Below are 13,975 nucleotides of genomic sequence, written 5' to 3' on the forward strand. Positions count from 1 at the left end.
TCTACCTTCAGAAAATTCTGAATAATTTTTTTTTTTTTTTGAGATCTTGGAAGTCTCAAAATATCCCAACTGAAATACCAAAGTTTAACAGGGCCAAAAGGGAAATGTATTTCACTGAAAAAATTATCAGTCTTGTCATACGCAAAATGGAAATTCCACTAGCTATGAGACAGTGACTGGTGTCCTCTGCCCTCTGCTGATAATTTGCATATAGTTAAGCCAATAGAAGTTGCTGAAGTCACTTCTGATATAAACTAACGTGCATTTAAGACCAAATCCATTATTATTCTTTGTGAAAATTTTATTGCTAAATTGTTTCAAAATATCTTTTTGATAGTTTAAAACCAAAAGATTTTATTACCAGTTGCTTACTAACTTCCCACAAGTCATCAGAGAACCATCTGACAGAGTTTCTGAAATACAGAAGAGTGTTGTTACAGGCTAATTCTCAAAAGGCCAGGTATCAAAATGGATGTCCACAGACACCCAATCCTGAGAAGAAACATCTTGTTTTTCTATTCATTTCATACACTCTCTGTGGGTCATATTCAGCAGCTCTTTTGGAACTTCCTGAGTTAATCCTGCTTTGCTTCAGATGCAGAGATGTATCCCAGAAGGCAGCCTGTTAACTGGTTTTCCCTGCCTCCGGGATAAACAGGTCATTATCTCAGCAAAACAAACACACAAAGATTTGGAAAGGTAGTCCACCACTGAGGCCACCAGACTATAGAAAACATACAAGGGAGTCACAGACTGCAGCTCAGGATAAAGGAAAACCCATTTTCCTATGAAAAACAACAGGAATTCTAAGTGACTACCTACAACTAACAAAGACATTTTAAGACCTCCAGCAAAGTAATTCACTGCATGGTAGGTGCCTAATTTAGCCACCCAGAGTTCTGAAAAAGTGAGTACGCTCACAAGGGAGGTTAGGTGCAAGCAATTTAAAATTTGCAAAAAGTGGAATCAATCTCTTGAGTTTACTAATGTAGGCTAAACAGTTTCATAAATAAAATGGCACTGCTTATTAGGAAATGCTGTACCAAAAAATGATTCTTTGTACTATGTTTAGCGACTAGGAAGAGAACATTTACACGGAAAGATAGGGTTCTGAGTTAAGAAGGCTCACTCCCACTTCTATCTTACTCTAGTGCCTTGCAGCTCCCAGGGGCCACTGTTTTCTAGTTCTTGTGTATACTTCTTGAGCTTTTCCATGCCCATAAGGTAAAGATTTGTTGAAAGAAAGCCTTGACCAAACTCTGTCACTCACGTTAGAATTATTATGGTTGGTAAGAATTAGGAACTCAAGGACCGTTTGTTCAGCCTGCTGCTTGCTGCTCAGAAAAATAAGTTCAAATCAGCAGCTAGCTCCAGGGTTCATCAATATTACCTGTCTGAATCTTGTTTAAAACTTTTACAAGAATTATTCTTGGCCTCCTCCCCACCCTCCATGCTCCCTTGAATTAGAAATCTAGACAAGAGGTCCGTATCTTAACTGATGGACTGAGGAAGGGTAAGAACTGAATAAATAGGAAACTTGACTCTGCTTGAGATATAAGGACTCTTTCTTCACTGCTGAATGGAAGGAAAGTTAAAAGTATCAACAATCATTATTCTTGGGACAAAGATACCTTAGAGTAACATCAAAAGTAGTCCTTGAGATGGGCTTTGAAAATTATTGTAAAGGGTTGGGCTTACTTTCTCCCCAAATTTGTCCTTCGGAGGCTCTGCTTTTCTTCTTCAGCCTCTTTGGCTATCAGGTTGGCCATTTTTACCACCAGGTCAGCATCATTATCACAACCAAGAAGAGCTCCCTTCAGTCAAACCTTCAACCTCTTAGTTCATTGCATAAAGAAGGCAAAATACTCAATTTAATGGAAATAACTGTGCCACTGTTCATCTATTTAATCATTTTGAGCACCTGTACTCTACCAGTCACTGTGCTAGAAACAGAGAGATGAATAAGACCCAATTCTTCCATCACTTCTAGAGGACAAAGGGACTAAAGCACACAGCAGGCACTTGGTCATTAAAGAAGTCACATGTTTTTGCCTGCTCAGCTTCCTCTTGGAACCATCCCTGCTCCAACTGGTATCTCTTTAGACACTGACTGGTACAGGTTGGACAAGTGACCCAAGCAAGGTTAACAGTGATGCTGAAAAGGAGAATCTGGAGCTGCCACCACGTGGAGAAAGATGTAAAGACCCCAGTAACTCTGTTTAAGATCCTCAATCCTTCTGTGCCTAACAGATACCTCTCATAAACTTTTTTTTTTTTAATTTTTTATTGAAATATATTCACATACCATACAATCATCCATGGTATACAATCAACTATTCACAGTATGATCATATAGTTATACATTCATCACCACAATCTATTTCTGAACATTTTCCTTACATCAGAAATAATCAGAATAAAAAATAAAAGTAAAAAAAGAACACCCAAACCACCCCCCCATCCATCATTTGGTTTTTGTCCCCACTTTTCTACCCATCCATCCACACACTAGACAAAGGGAGTGTGATCCACAAGGCTTCACAATCACACTGTCACCCCTTGTAATCTATATTATTATACAGTTGTCTTCAGGAGTCCAGACTACTGGCTTGGAGTTTGGAAGTTTCAGATATTTACTTCTAGCTATTCCAATACATTAAAACCTAAGAGGTGTTATCTACATAGTGCATAAGAATGTCCACCAGAGTGACCTCTCGACTCCATTTGAAATCTCTCAGCCACTGAAAGTATTTCGTCTCATTTTGCATCCCCCCTTTTGGTCAAGAAGATATTCTCAATCCCACAATGCCAGGTCCAGATTCATCACCAGGAGTCATATCCTGTGTTGCCAGGGAGATTTACACCCCTGGGAGTCAGGTCCCATGTAGCGGGGAGGGCAGTGAGTTCACCTGCCGAGGTGGCTCAGTTAAGAGAGAGAGAGGGCCACATCTGAGCAACAAAGAGGTACTTGGGGAGACTCTCAGGCACAATTATATGCAAGTTTAGCCTCTCCTTTGCAGTAAGGAGCCCCACAAGGGCAAGTCCCATGATCTCATCAACTTTTTAGACATACGAGTAAACATGTGATCGATTTTGCTTAATTAAGCACTTTGGTTCAAGTCATTTGCAGCCAGCAGTTTTGGAAGACCCATTCAGCAGTGGCAACACAGAGGAAGTGAATAGCTGAGAGGGGGGATGGGAATTTTATTCCAAATAATTAATTACACTTGTGAATTGGGTCTTGCAGGAAGAGTCAGTTTGCCAGGAAGATTTAGTTATTCTAAACGATGCTTTTGCCCCTGGTTTCATTAATAAACCAACCAATGAATAAATAAAACAAAAACAGAACACTTCAGAAAGAGTGAAACAATTTCTAAATTCTGAAAGAATTTGCAGAAAACTCAATGACCTATTAAGAATTTGGTTAACAATTGTTAGTGTTTCATTCACAATTGAAGATAACTAGCTTTTTGGTAAGCATATGCCATGTGATGAACTAGACTTAAACCATCTATTTTTGAGAATGATCTAAATTTATTATTGAATGATTTATCCACACTCCTTTCTCTCAAGTTTTGCAAAATACAGCCACACCTACTGATTAGGGCCCAAACATTCCAATAAAGTTTTGCTAATCCTGGCCAAACTTTTACTCATGTACTTTCTTAGAAAGCAAGAGTGAGATGGCTGAAATGAAAATCTGAGATCTGTAGCCCTAGGCTACAGATGAATTAAAACCATATAAATACAGACTGATCAAATACATGCTCTCCCCACAAAGCAAAAACACTCCTTTACTCTAAGTACAGAGGCACTAAGTAAAGGCAGAAAGAACCTAGCTCATGAGGAAATAACCTATCTGTTTGCTGAACCTGAATGGGAAGTAGAGGGATGATGATACAACAGTGAAGATTATGAACTTTACTTAAGCAAAGAAGTCATGAACTAAGAATCCTAATTATAATTATTTATGAAAATAGCTCTACCAAAAGCCCTGGATCTATTCAGCTGGTGTTCTCAGGCTCTTCTGGATTAGGAAGATGGAGGGGAACCCAACAGGTCTTTGAGATGACAAAGTTAGTTCAGCAGGGTTTGCAGGAGGAGATGGCTTGTCTATGGTTAGCCCCTCTGCAAAGCTACCAGATCAAGGATGGCACACAAAGTCTTTGTTTTTAGGGGTAGAAGAAAAGGAGAAAAGTATTTACTCAGGCAAGGGTCAATAGAAGTGTACCACTGGAAATTTAGGGGGAAAAAAAAGATCAAAACCAACCTTAAACTTCTGACCTGGCACAGATAATCAAGCCAGGAGAAAAAAGCCTCCAAAGCCTCTGAATCGAACTTGTGCAGATTACATTTTGAAGTACTGCAAGTGTGGATCTAGCATGGCATTTTCCAATATCTAAATCTTCAGATTTTTATATAATTATGTGGTTTCACAAATTCCTAATAAGAGCACACAGTGCTAATTTAACATGTCACAAAATACAGCAGTAAATATGATGGTGTTTCCTACTTTCCATCAACTGCAAGTGTAACTTAGCTACTTTCTAATATTTCGGAGCCAAAATCTGAACATAAACCCGAGTGACAAACTAATGTATCAGACTAGTGAACTACAAATCTACCATTTTCATACGACACACATTTCTAACGCCATACTGAGAGCTAGACAATGATGGTTACTTCTTCCTGGTAACACCTAAACACAAGCTGCTTAGTTTAAACCAGTCGTTTTCAAATCTCTTTCTGCTCCTTTTTAAAGCAGTGAAACCCTTAACTCTTGCTTCCAAAGGAATTTTGGGTGAAACCCAATATATAAAAAAGATAAAAAGTGGCTGTGCTTAGGCTGAAAGGGAGAGAGAAGGGAAAGTACCCTACTCCGATGCAGCTCCTTGAAATAATCACTAGTCTAAATCAAGCCCCAAATGCAAATGTATGCCAAGGTGGTGGTGGTCTACTGAAATGTGGAATCTGGGCTTCTTGGACAGTCAACCACAGTACAAAGTTAGATGGCTATAAGAAAATTCCAGCAGAGTTTACTGAAAATCTCTCTAAATGAAAGTATAGTTTGATCAGAATTTAAATTTACAGGACGCCCACAGGAGATCTAAAGGATCAGAACGTTAAGTTTATACCTCACTGTTGTCTTTTAAACATTTCTACATTAAAGATTTGAAGAAAAATATAGTCTCTCTGGGAATATCTTACTCAGGGAAAAAAAAAAAAAAAGGCTGGAAACGATGTCATTACTATTGAAGAAAATGGCAGCTGTATTTTCTAAGTTAATAAAAATTAGGAAGACTATCCAAGCTACTACTATACAAAATAATTTCATTTCGGGTAACGCCATCAACCCAACTTAATATATAAGAAATTCAGACACTGATGTTTAGCCCTTGATATTTACCTCAAAATAAAGTACTCTAGATTTTTTAAGTTTCTTTACACCACTGATCTAATTAAAGGATGTTAAATTATGCTGGCAATTTTCTAAGTGGAACAAGGCATCTTAAGATTCTCATGAAAAGAATCAAAAGTGTCAGTTACTTCACTGCTACTCATGACTGCAGGTATTTGTTGTTGTTTTTTTTTTCCAGCAGTGCCAAAATGGTTAGGTTCTCCATGCCTCTGGATCACTGTCATAGAGGAATCTGTAGATACCTAAAGCAGCTGCACACTGACTTAATTTTTAATTTTAATTTTTAAAAATCGAATCTTGTGATGAGTCTGTGAAAACATTTAGGACCTGCTAAGGTCAAAATTATCTGGACAGAAAACATCATCCACCTTTTTATGCACTGTCTTTCTCTCCTACCTCCTCAGCAACATATTTAGTACCTGTCTGAATTACTCACTGAGTGAAACTGTGGCCACTGTAAAATGCTTTTTTTTTTTTTTTTAAATAACCAGTAAGCCCTTATCTTTCTTGACTATTCTGGGATCTGCATCCAAAGTGGTGAACACAGATATCTTATTTGCTGTAAGGGTGTCACTAAGTCTTACATTCAAATTAAATTAGTTGTAAAAATATTTACGTATTTGTCTTTTTTAAAAACGAATCTCTCCTATAAACTTGGGCAAAAGACCTTCCAGATGCCAGAACCCCTTCAGAGAAGGAAACTCTACCGTCCCCTTCTCTCCTCACTCCCAAATACACAGAACAAGCAATTATCTGGCTAGCCAGGGGCAGAATGCTCTTCTGGATTAGGAAATGTAACTATGTAGGATGACAGAAGTAAGAAAAGGAAGTTTTGCCCCCTTTCTCCCTAATCATTCTGGAAAATATGAAGTACTGTTGTGGCAGAAAAGGGGGGTATTTGGAAAATAAAGACTAGAAAGAGAAACCAAATGATGACACACTTGTACTAACAACTAAATCTGACTAATCAACATCAATTATAGCTTAAGATAATCATATTACAACACTGTAAATGAAGACAAAGAAGCAAGCAGGAAATTACCAATTTTTTGTTTTCTACCATATTTAACCATTAACTGCATTGGTCTTTTACTAGTCTCCCAATTTGATAATAAACGAAACCCAATTAATAAAGCTTCAAATGCAAAATTACCTCCATTTCAGGAAAAAAAAATTCAATTTTCTTCAAGTTTTTAACCACATCGATTATTAAATTCTTTGTAATTAAGCTTTCATAACTATTTCTTTAGTAGATGGCTTGAATTTATGCCAGGCAAAATGAGTATATTTATCTAAACCTAGCATCCTGCACCAAAATGTTTGGTCACAGAAATACTTTTTGCCACTTTCCTATGAACAATGTGAATCCCTTCTACAAAACAACCCTGTATAAGAGACTTCCTACCACCCTTGAGCTGTAGGGTGCACAAAAGCCCACCAGGCAGTTCATTCCATACTGGACAGCTATGCTTACAAGTTTACTCTTTAAAATCTGCCCACAGCTCCTAGTTCAGCTATCAGAGCCTAATTCTTTAGCTGCCAAGTTTTGTTTTTTTTTTAATTAAAAAAATTTTTTTAATGGAGAAGGTGGCTCACAAAGGCAAAAGTGCATATGGTTCACAAAAGTCCTAAAAAGCAGCTAAATCCAAAGTTGTTATGATTGTCCTGATTTTTAAGCTAATACAGGCTAGTCAACCTATAGTTCTTCTCTTCATTCTCCATGTTCTACGGTGGAAAAAGTGAGTAAAGCTACTTGTAACTTTGCATTTCTCACTAAATTATCTGTCAACTTTGTCAAGGGAAAGGGCATGGGTTCCTAGCATAGCATCGCATCCAAAAGATGTCCTCAAGAAATTTAGCCACAGGTTTTAAGACACATCTTTCTCCCTTCCAAGTTTTCCTCCTTTTCCAAGTTAATCCATTCTTTTCACCATTCACAGATTATTCTCTGGATGGGCTCAAATGATGTGACATCATCAGAAGGTAAAGTGGGATAATAATTTCTCTAATTCTGGATATTATTTTTTTAATTAATGCTCCTGAAAAGTGCATTTCTGTTGGGGGCAGCCACTATATATATACCTACAATCAACTAAAATATTAAAAACAAAACAAAAAAAAGTGCAGCCTTTTCAACATTAGCTAGTTTAGCTGGTGAAAAAAAAGAAAAGATGACTTTATTGAATCCACATTTCCAGAAGAAAAGTAACTACCCACCAGGCTTTCAGTACCTTCTCCATCAGTGGGGCACTAGCATTCTGATTCTAAAATGTCCAGGAAAGTTGTTAGGCGAGACAGAAAATTGAGATTCATATTCCAAACCACAATACAAACCAAAAACAGGCATGAAAAAGCAGCACTTTGAATCACCAAAAGCATCTAGGGGTTGCCTAATCTAAATTTTTCTCATTTGACAGATTAGCAACCCAGGTGGAGCAACTGCCTAAGGACAGTCAACACATCAGTGGCAGCCCTGAGTTTCAAGGCCACATCTCCAGATCTAGGATGCAGGGCTCCTCCCCATTACCCAGGCAGAAGTAGTTATAATCTGACTTGAGAAAAAAACAAACAGCATGTTGTATACATACATCTGAGTCAGAAAGTGCCAGAACTCCAATACCCAAGGTTGAACTGACCTTAAAAAGCCTGGACAAACCAGTTCAAGTGGTGATACAGAGATGCAGAATAAACATGCACATCTCAGGTCAGATAGTCCGACCACATCCAGAGAAGAAGTGAAACAAGAACTCAGAATTTGTCCTCTAAAGCGCTCTTACCATCAATGTAGATGCCAATAGTCACATCTAAAGAGTATTTTCTATCCAAGTCATAACTGCAATATCTTGCAAGCAAAATGAAAACCACAACCCTAGTATTCTTAACAATATAGCTTTTCTTTTATTATCTCTCCAATGTTTCTAATACTCTAAGCATGTTCTTCTGAAAATCACCTGGAAAAGCAAAAACTTTGATGATTTTTCTTTTTTCTCTAAAATGCAGGATGCTATCTGCTCTCAACCTCTAGGTTCCTCCAAAATGAAGGTCCTTTTGCTTTTTTAATAAAAAGCAATTGGGAAAGGAAAACATGTCCACACAAAAACTTATACATGCATATTCATAGCATTATTCTCAATAGCCAGTAAGTGGAAACCACCCAAATGTCCATCAACTGATGGATAAACAAAATGTGATATATATCCAAACAATGGAATATTATCCAACCACAAAAAGGAATAATGCAACATCAATGAATCTTGAAAACATTATGCTAAGTGAAAGAAGCAAGATACAAAAGGCCACACTATTGCATAAATTCATTTATATGAAATGTCCACAATAGGCAAATCTACAGAGATGGAAAGGAGATTATTGACGGCCAAGGTGTGTGTGTAAGCAGGGAGAGGAACTGAGGGGGGAAATGATGAATGACTGCTAATGGATAAGAATTTCTTTTTGGGGTGATGAAAATGTTCTAAAAATGACTGTGGTGATGGCTGCAGAACTCTGTGAATGCAGTAAAAAAAAAAAACCAGTGAATTATACACTTACACGGGTGAAATGAAATGTAGTATTGCAATTTATATCTCAATAAAGTTGTTACCAAAAATAAAGCAAATGAAAATTAGGCCCAGTGTAAGACTACAAATTATAGATAACGTAAAGAACATACATAACTTACATAATTTTACCCAAAGGCAAGACAACTGTTAACACCAGGTATAGTCATCTTTCCAGATTTTATGCACATATGAAATGGAATCATTTATGTATTTCAGTGTTTATACTCATGCAGTAACCTTAACTGATTTTGCTTGAAAATTTTATAAAACCTACCTGTTAACAGAAATGACGGTTCTTGAAGGGGTAGGAAAGTAAAGGCAGAAACAGGAGGAAAGAGTCCTACACAATTCAGTAAACTGATTTAAAGAACTGTGCTTTCCAATAGGGATACTAGCCACAAATGGCTACTGAGCACTTGAAATGTGGCTAGTTGGCACTGAGATATGCTTTAAGTATAAAACATACTCTGGATTCATGACTTAATATGAAAAAAATATAAAATATTTCATAAATACCTTTAAAAACCTATCGATTGCATGTTGAAACAATACTTAGGATAAACTTGGTTAAATAAAGTGTATTACTAAATTCAACTTCTTTTTCCTTTTTAAAATGTTGTTACTGGAAAATTTAAGGGAACAGTACTGAATACAGAGCAAGGTAAGGTTTACTTGAAATTTTATCAGCAGGAGAGTCTAGGTACAAAACCTGGTATTCATGATTGATGGGTGGGTCTCTTTGCCAAAACTATGAATATTAAGCATTTGTTAAGATTCCCTTGATTCCTGACCATATTAGACACTACTAAATGAGTGACATTACACTAATACTGGAAGCTGAGTGGCCCAAAAGTGTTACGTACTTCAAAAAAATATATCAGTAGAGAATCCACTTTCCTGACAAATCTGCTCTGATCCAAGAAGGCAAGAACAGTGCAATGTATCCCTTTTGGCAGCGTCAAAGGTGCTAATTCACTCTGTCTTATCTAATAGATGTAATCCAGTTGGGGTTAGTTCAATGAAAAGTTCATTTTTTTTTAGTTTTTCAAGTCACTGATGCTCGAGCATGTGGCATACAGAAAAGATCACTGGATTCCCACATGTTAAAATTTCAAATTGCCTTAAGTTTCTTTCAAACACACATAAAGACAGAACTATAAAAGGGGAGAAGTCCTCCAAGTGAAAAAAAAAAAAACAAAAACCAGAACTTTTGAAAGGAATGATGAAAATTTTAATTTGAGCACTTTAAGCAAGTTTTGTTTTCCTTCATTTTAGTGTAGCTCATTAATAGCAAATCAAAATCTAATGGTAAAGAGCCTGGCTCATCACTGTCAATCACCAAAATTATATTCAATGTGACTTAAAAGCTCATCACAAGTGACCTCAGAAATTCAATAAAATATTACTTGAAGTTCTAATTGAGACACAGCTGGTAAGGAAGAGGTATTTATGGCTGTATATAACAATCACTGTGCATCACTTTTCAGCAAAGATCAATTTTCTTGATGTAAACTGATGGCGCAAAACCTTAAAATAGGCAGGAGGACAAGGGTTCCATTTTGCTTTTCCCTGCTGTATCTCTAGCATTTAGATCAGTGCCTGGCACATAGTAGGCATTCAATAAATGTAGATCGAATGAACAATCCCTGCCTAGAAAGAGCCTGCAAAGATGACACCCATAAACATCTACAGGAAAAGGGGTATGTCAGATGTGTCACAAACTAAGTGCCATGAGGTTTCATAGAGTGAGAGCTCATTCTCAGAAAGGGATGGCAAAGGAGGCTGGAAGTAGCAGCTGAGCTGGACATACTAAGGTCAAGCAGTTGCATTCATTGCAAAAAACCTGCTGGCGATTCCAGAGGCTGGAAAGTAAGGAGTTCTAAGAACTACTGCACAGAGTCAGAATGGCTGCTATGTGAAGCCTGTGAGTAATAATGAATGACAAAGTTGGAAAGGAGGTTGGAAATAGGATGAAGGGTCTTGAGCCTGCTACTGTGTCTGGCTGACACTGAGGAGACGCTGCAGGTACTGAAGAAGAGAAGTAATATGATTTTAATGGCACTACAAGAGGATTAACCTGGACATGTTCTGCAGGTCCCATTAAGAAAGGTATGGAGAAAGTTGATTAAGTAGAAGAATGAATAGCAGCTCTAGCCAATCATCAGAATCACCTAAGGGAGCACACACCCATTCCAGACCGACTCAATCTGAAAGGTCTGTGGAACCACCACAGCATTAAGTGTGAGGTAATAAGATACTGAAGGATAGCAAAAGAATGGGGAATAGGAAAGGTTCAAGGGCAGAGCCCACAGTTTAACTCAAAATTTATGTTTTCTGATATTATGGACAAAAACTTACCCAGTAACTTCAAACTTCCATAACAAGAAGGTAGGGTGACACAGTATAGTAAAGCTTTTCTTTGCTAGAAAAGAAAGATGCTAAGAGGCAGCGATTAAGAATATGGTCCTAGAGCTGGGAACACTTGTATTTAAATCCTTGCTCTGTCACTTTCTAGCTCTGTGACCCTAAAAATGTTACTTAACCTCCTGAAGTCTCTTTCCTTATGGTATAACCAGAAGGTCACTTTTCCATTGTTCGAATTACAGAAGTATCATGCAAATTAATGCTGTTTCCCTTGTATGTGGTGAATCACTTCTCTCTTGCTGCTTTCAGAAGTCTCCCCTTCTCTTCAGCATTTGACAATCTAATCAGTGTATGTCTCAGAGTAGGTTTATTTGGATTTATTCTTTTTAGAGTTCAATGGGCATCTTTAATTTGGATATTTATGCCAGCAAGTTAATGCTTAAAGCAGTTATCATCACTACCTCAAACCAGAACAGATACTGGAATAATCACTTTGAAAATGATGAATTCACATTAACGCATTACCTTTTAAGAAAGCTATAATGTTATCATTCCTCATAATCACATGTTGCCATAACATCTTTTTCTGCACACATAATGTCCATTTGTACTTAAAGATACACAGTAGCATTTTTATCTAATACTTTAAAGACATTTATGTGAACCATTCAAATTAAGGCGAGCATATTCTTAACTTTACAAGCTCAATGGGCATTTAAAATGCTTCCCCTTATGCAAAAGAACATCTGCAACTACCCAAAATAAACTTAGATGACTTACAATCACACAGGAACAAAGGTGTGATCTAGATTTGGATATATTCATTTAAAACAAACATGGGTTTCTGTAGACTGCAGACTGTAAGACTAGTGCCTACAAATGGAACAAATGAAAACTATTATTGCATTGCTTACCTTGTTACTTTTAGTATTTAGATTTCAGACAAGAATCCTAGCTATGACCACCAGGATTTCTAGAACACCAATGGAACCAATGGGTTTCAGGCTGTGCTCTTCAGATCCCTTTAAGATATAAGTGGAGGGGAAGACAATGCCTGACAGGCAAGGTGAAAGTTGAGCAACTGGGTCTGCCCCCCTAATTCTTTACCAATTTTATATACTAGAGTTCACATTTTATGGGGGGGGGGGCAAGATATATCATTGCTTTAAAAGAAAAAAAAAAAAAAAAGATTGACAACACCTGTAATATACACAGATGATTTAGGGAGTGTATGAGATGGGGAGTGTTTCCTAATTCACTTCAATTTATGCGGTACAACAGCAGGTTAGGGACACCTCATGGGAAATGATTCCAGCATTTTGCTCCTACATGGGAACTCAACAGACTCAGAGCAGCCTGCTCTCAATATAGGTGGACAACTTAGCTTAAGAGAAATGTAAGAAGGTGAAATAATTTATTGGGCCTAAGTAAAGACAACCAGATATGTCCATTTATAGAAGCCACAGGTCTTTGTATCTAAATGCTGTAAGACAAAAAGTGGGTTATTTTTGATTCCCAACAGTAAATTTCTTTCATGTGCTATCAGAACTACTCAGAAATAATTATTGATCAGAATAATGGGGAATGCATTCTTTTTCACCAATTTCGAATAATGGAATAATTCATTTAAACCATGTCAAGTTTTCAAAGACATCTTCTAGGATCAAGGCTTAGTCAAAGGCAGTTTTTCAAAAGCATCCTTGCAGCAGGTTTTGTCATTTGACGGCTCAATCCTTAACTTCCTCCAGGGAAGTTTTATTTGTAATTTTCTTGTTTTTAAGCATAACTGATCTTGAACCAGGATTCAGAGCACTCCCGGTATTATGCATTAAATACTCCCAATCTCAGCTCACCTCTTTCGCAAAAGCAGGAATTCTAACCATTGACTTAAATTTACAATCCCATCATAAAATTTTAATGAATTCTGCCATATTGCCAATGGATAGGTGTTTCTCCAGATATGTCAGGTTTCAAAAGATCACTTACACAAGTTGTCAACTAAGTAGCCAAATCCTATCAGAAAAGGAGAGCTTTACAAATTTTCAAGGGAGTACAAAAGTCTCCGTAAGTTCTTAGGTGGCATATAGAGGGTTCAGAAAAAGAAAAGGGCAAAAAGAAAAGTCAGGAGGGCAAAAGCCACTAATTACCTATCTAACCACAAATACCTGCTCAAAGTAAACCAAAACATTGGGAAAATCAACAGGCACCATTAACCAACTTTTTTTTTAGACCTAACATTTCACACCAGATATAGATTACTCTCAATTAACTGCCACCAGCACAATTTAGACACATACTTTCCTGCTGGGGGTGTGGCCAGCTTCTTTAACTGTAAAGCTCACATGGGATCAATGGATGTGTGCTGACATACAAGTACCACACATCACTATGAAGTTATGAAGCACTCATGAGCCCACATTAGCCAAACAGCTCACAGGAGCACTACTACAGAGGCCTGTGTTACAAGCACAGGCTGAGGAACCAGCTCACACATATTCTGTGGCTCACTTCATCATTGTACAAGGTAGTGCCTTGATCTCTTTGTCAAATAAGGACAGTCCTGAGACAGTTGGGAATGGTTTACATAGTGCTTGGAAAATAAAATGAGCAAGCTATCAATATTATTTTATAA

At 37.3% G+C, this 13,975-nt stretch overlaps 1 protein-coding gene across 6 annotated transcripts in view; it reads right to left on the minus strand.

The window, feature by feature from the left end:
- LOC119516153 (activity dependent neuroprotector homeobox) overlaps positions 1-13,975 on the minus strand; it is a 33,256-nt gene that overhangs the window by 12,929 nt on the left and 6,352 nt on the right. The window lies entirely within an intron of this gene.

This window comes from Choloepus didactylus, chromosome 19 (genome assembly GCF_015220235.1).
Source record: "Choloepus didactylus isolate mChoDid1 chromosome 19, mChoDid1.pri, whole genome shotgun sequence".
In the NCBI taxonomy this organism is placed as follows: Eukaryota; Metazoa; Chordata; class Mammalia; order Pilosa; family Megalonychidae; genus Choloepus; species Choloepus didactylus.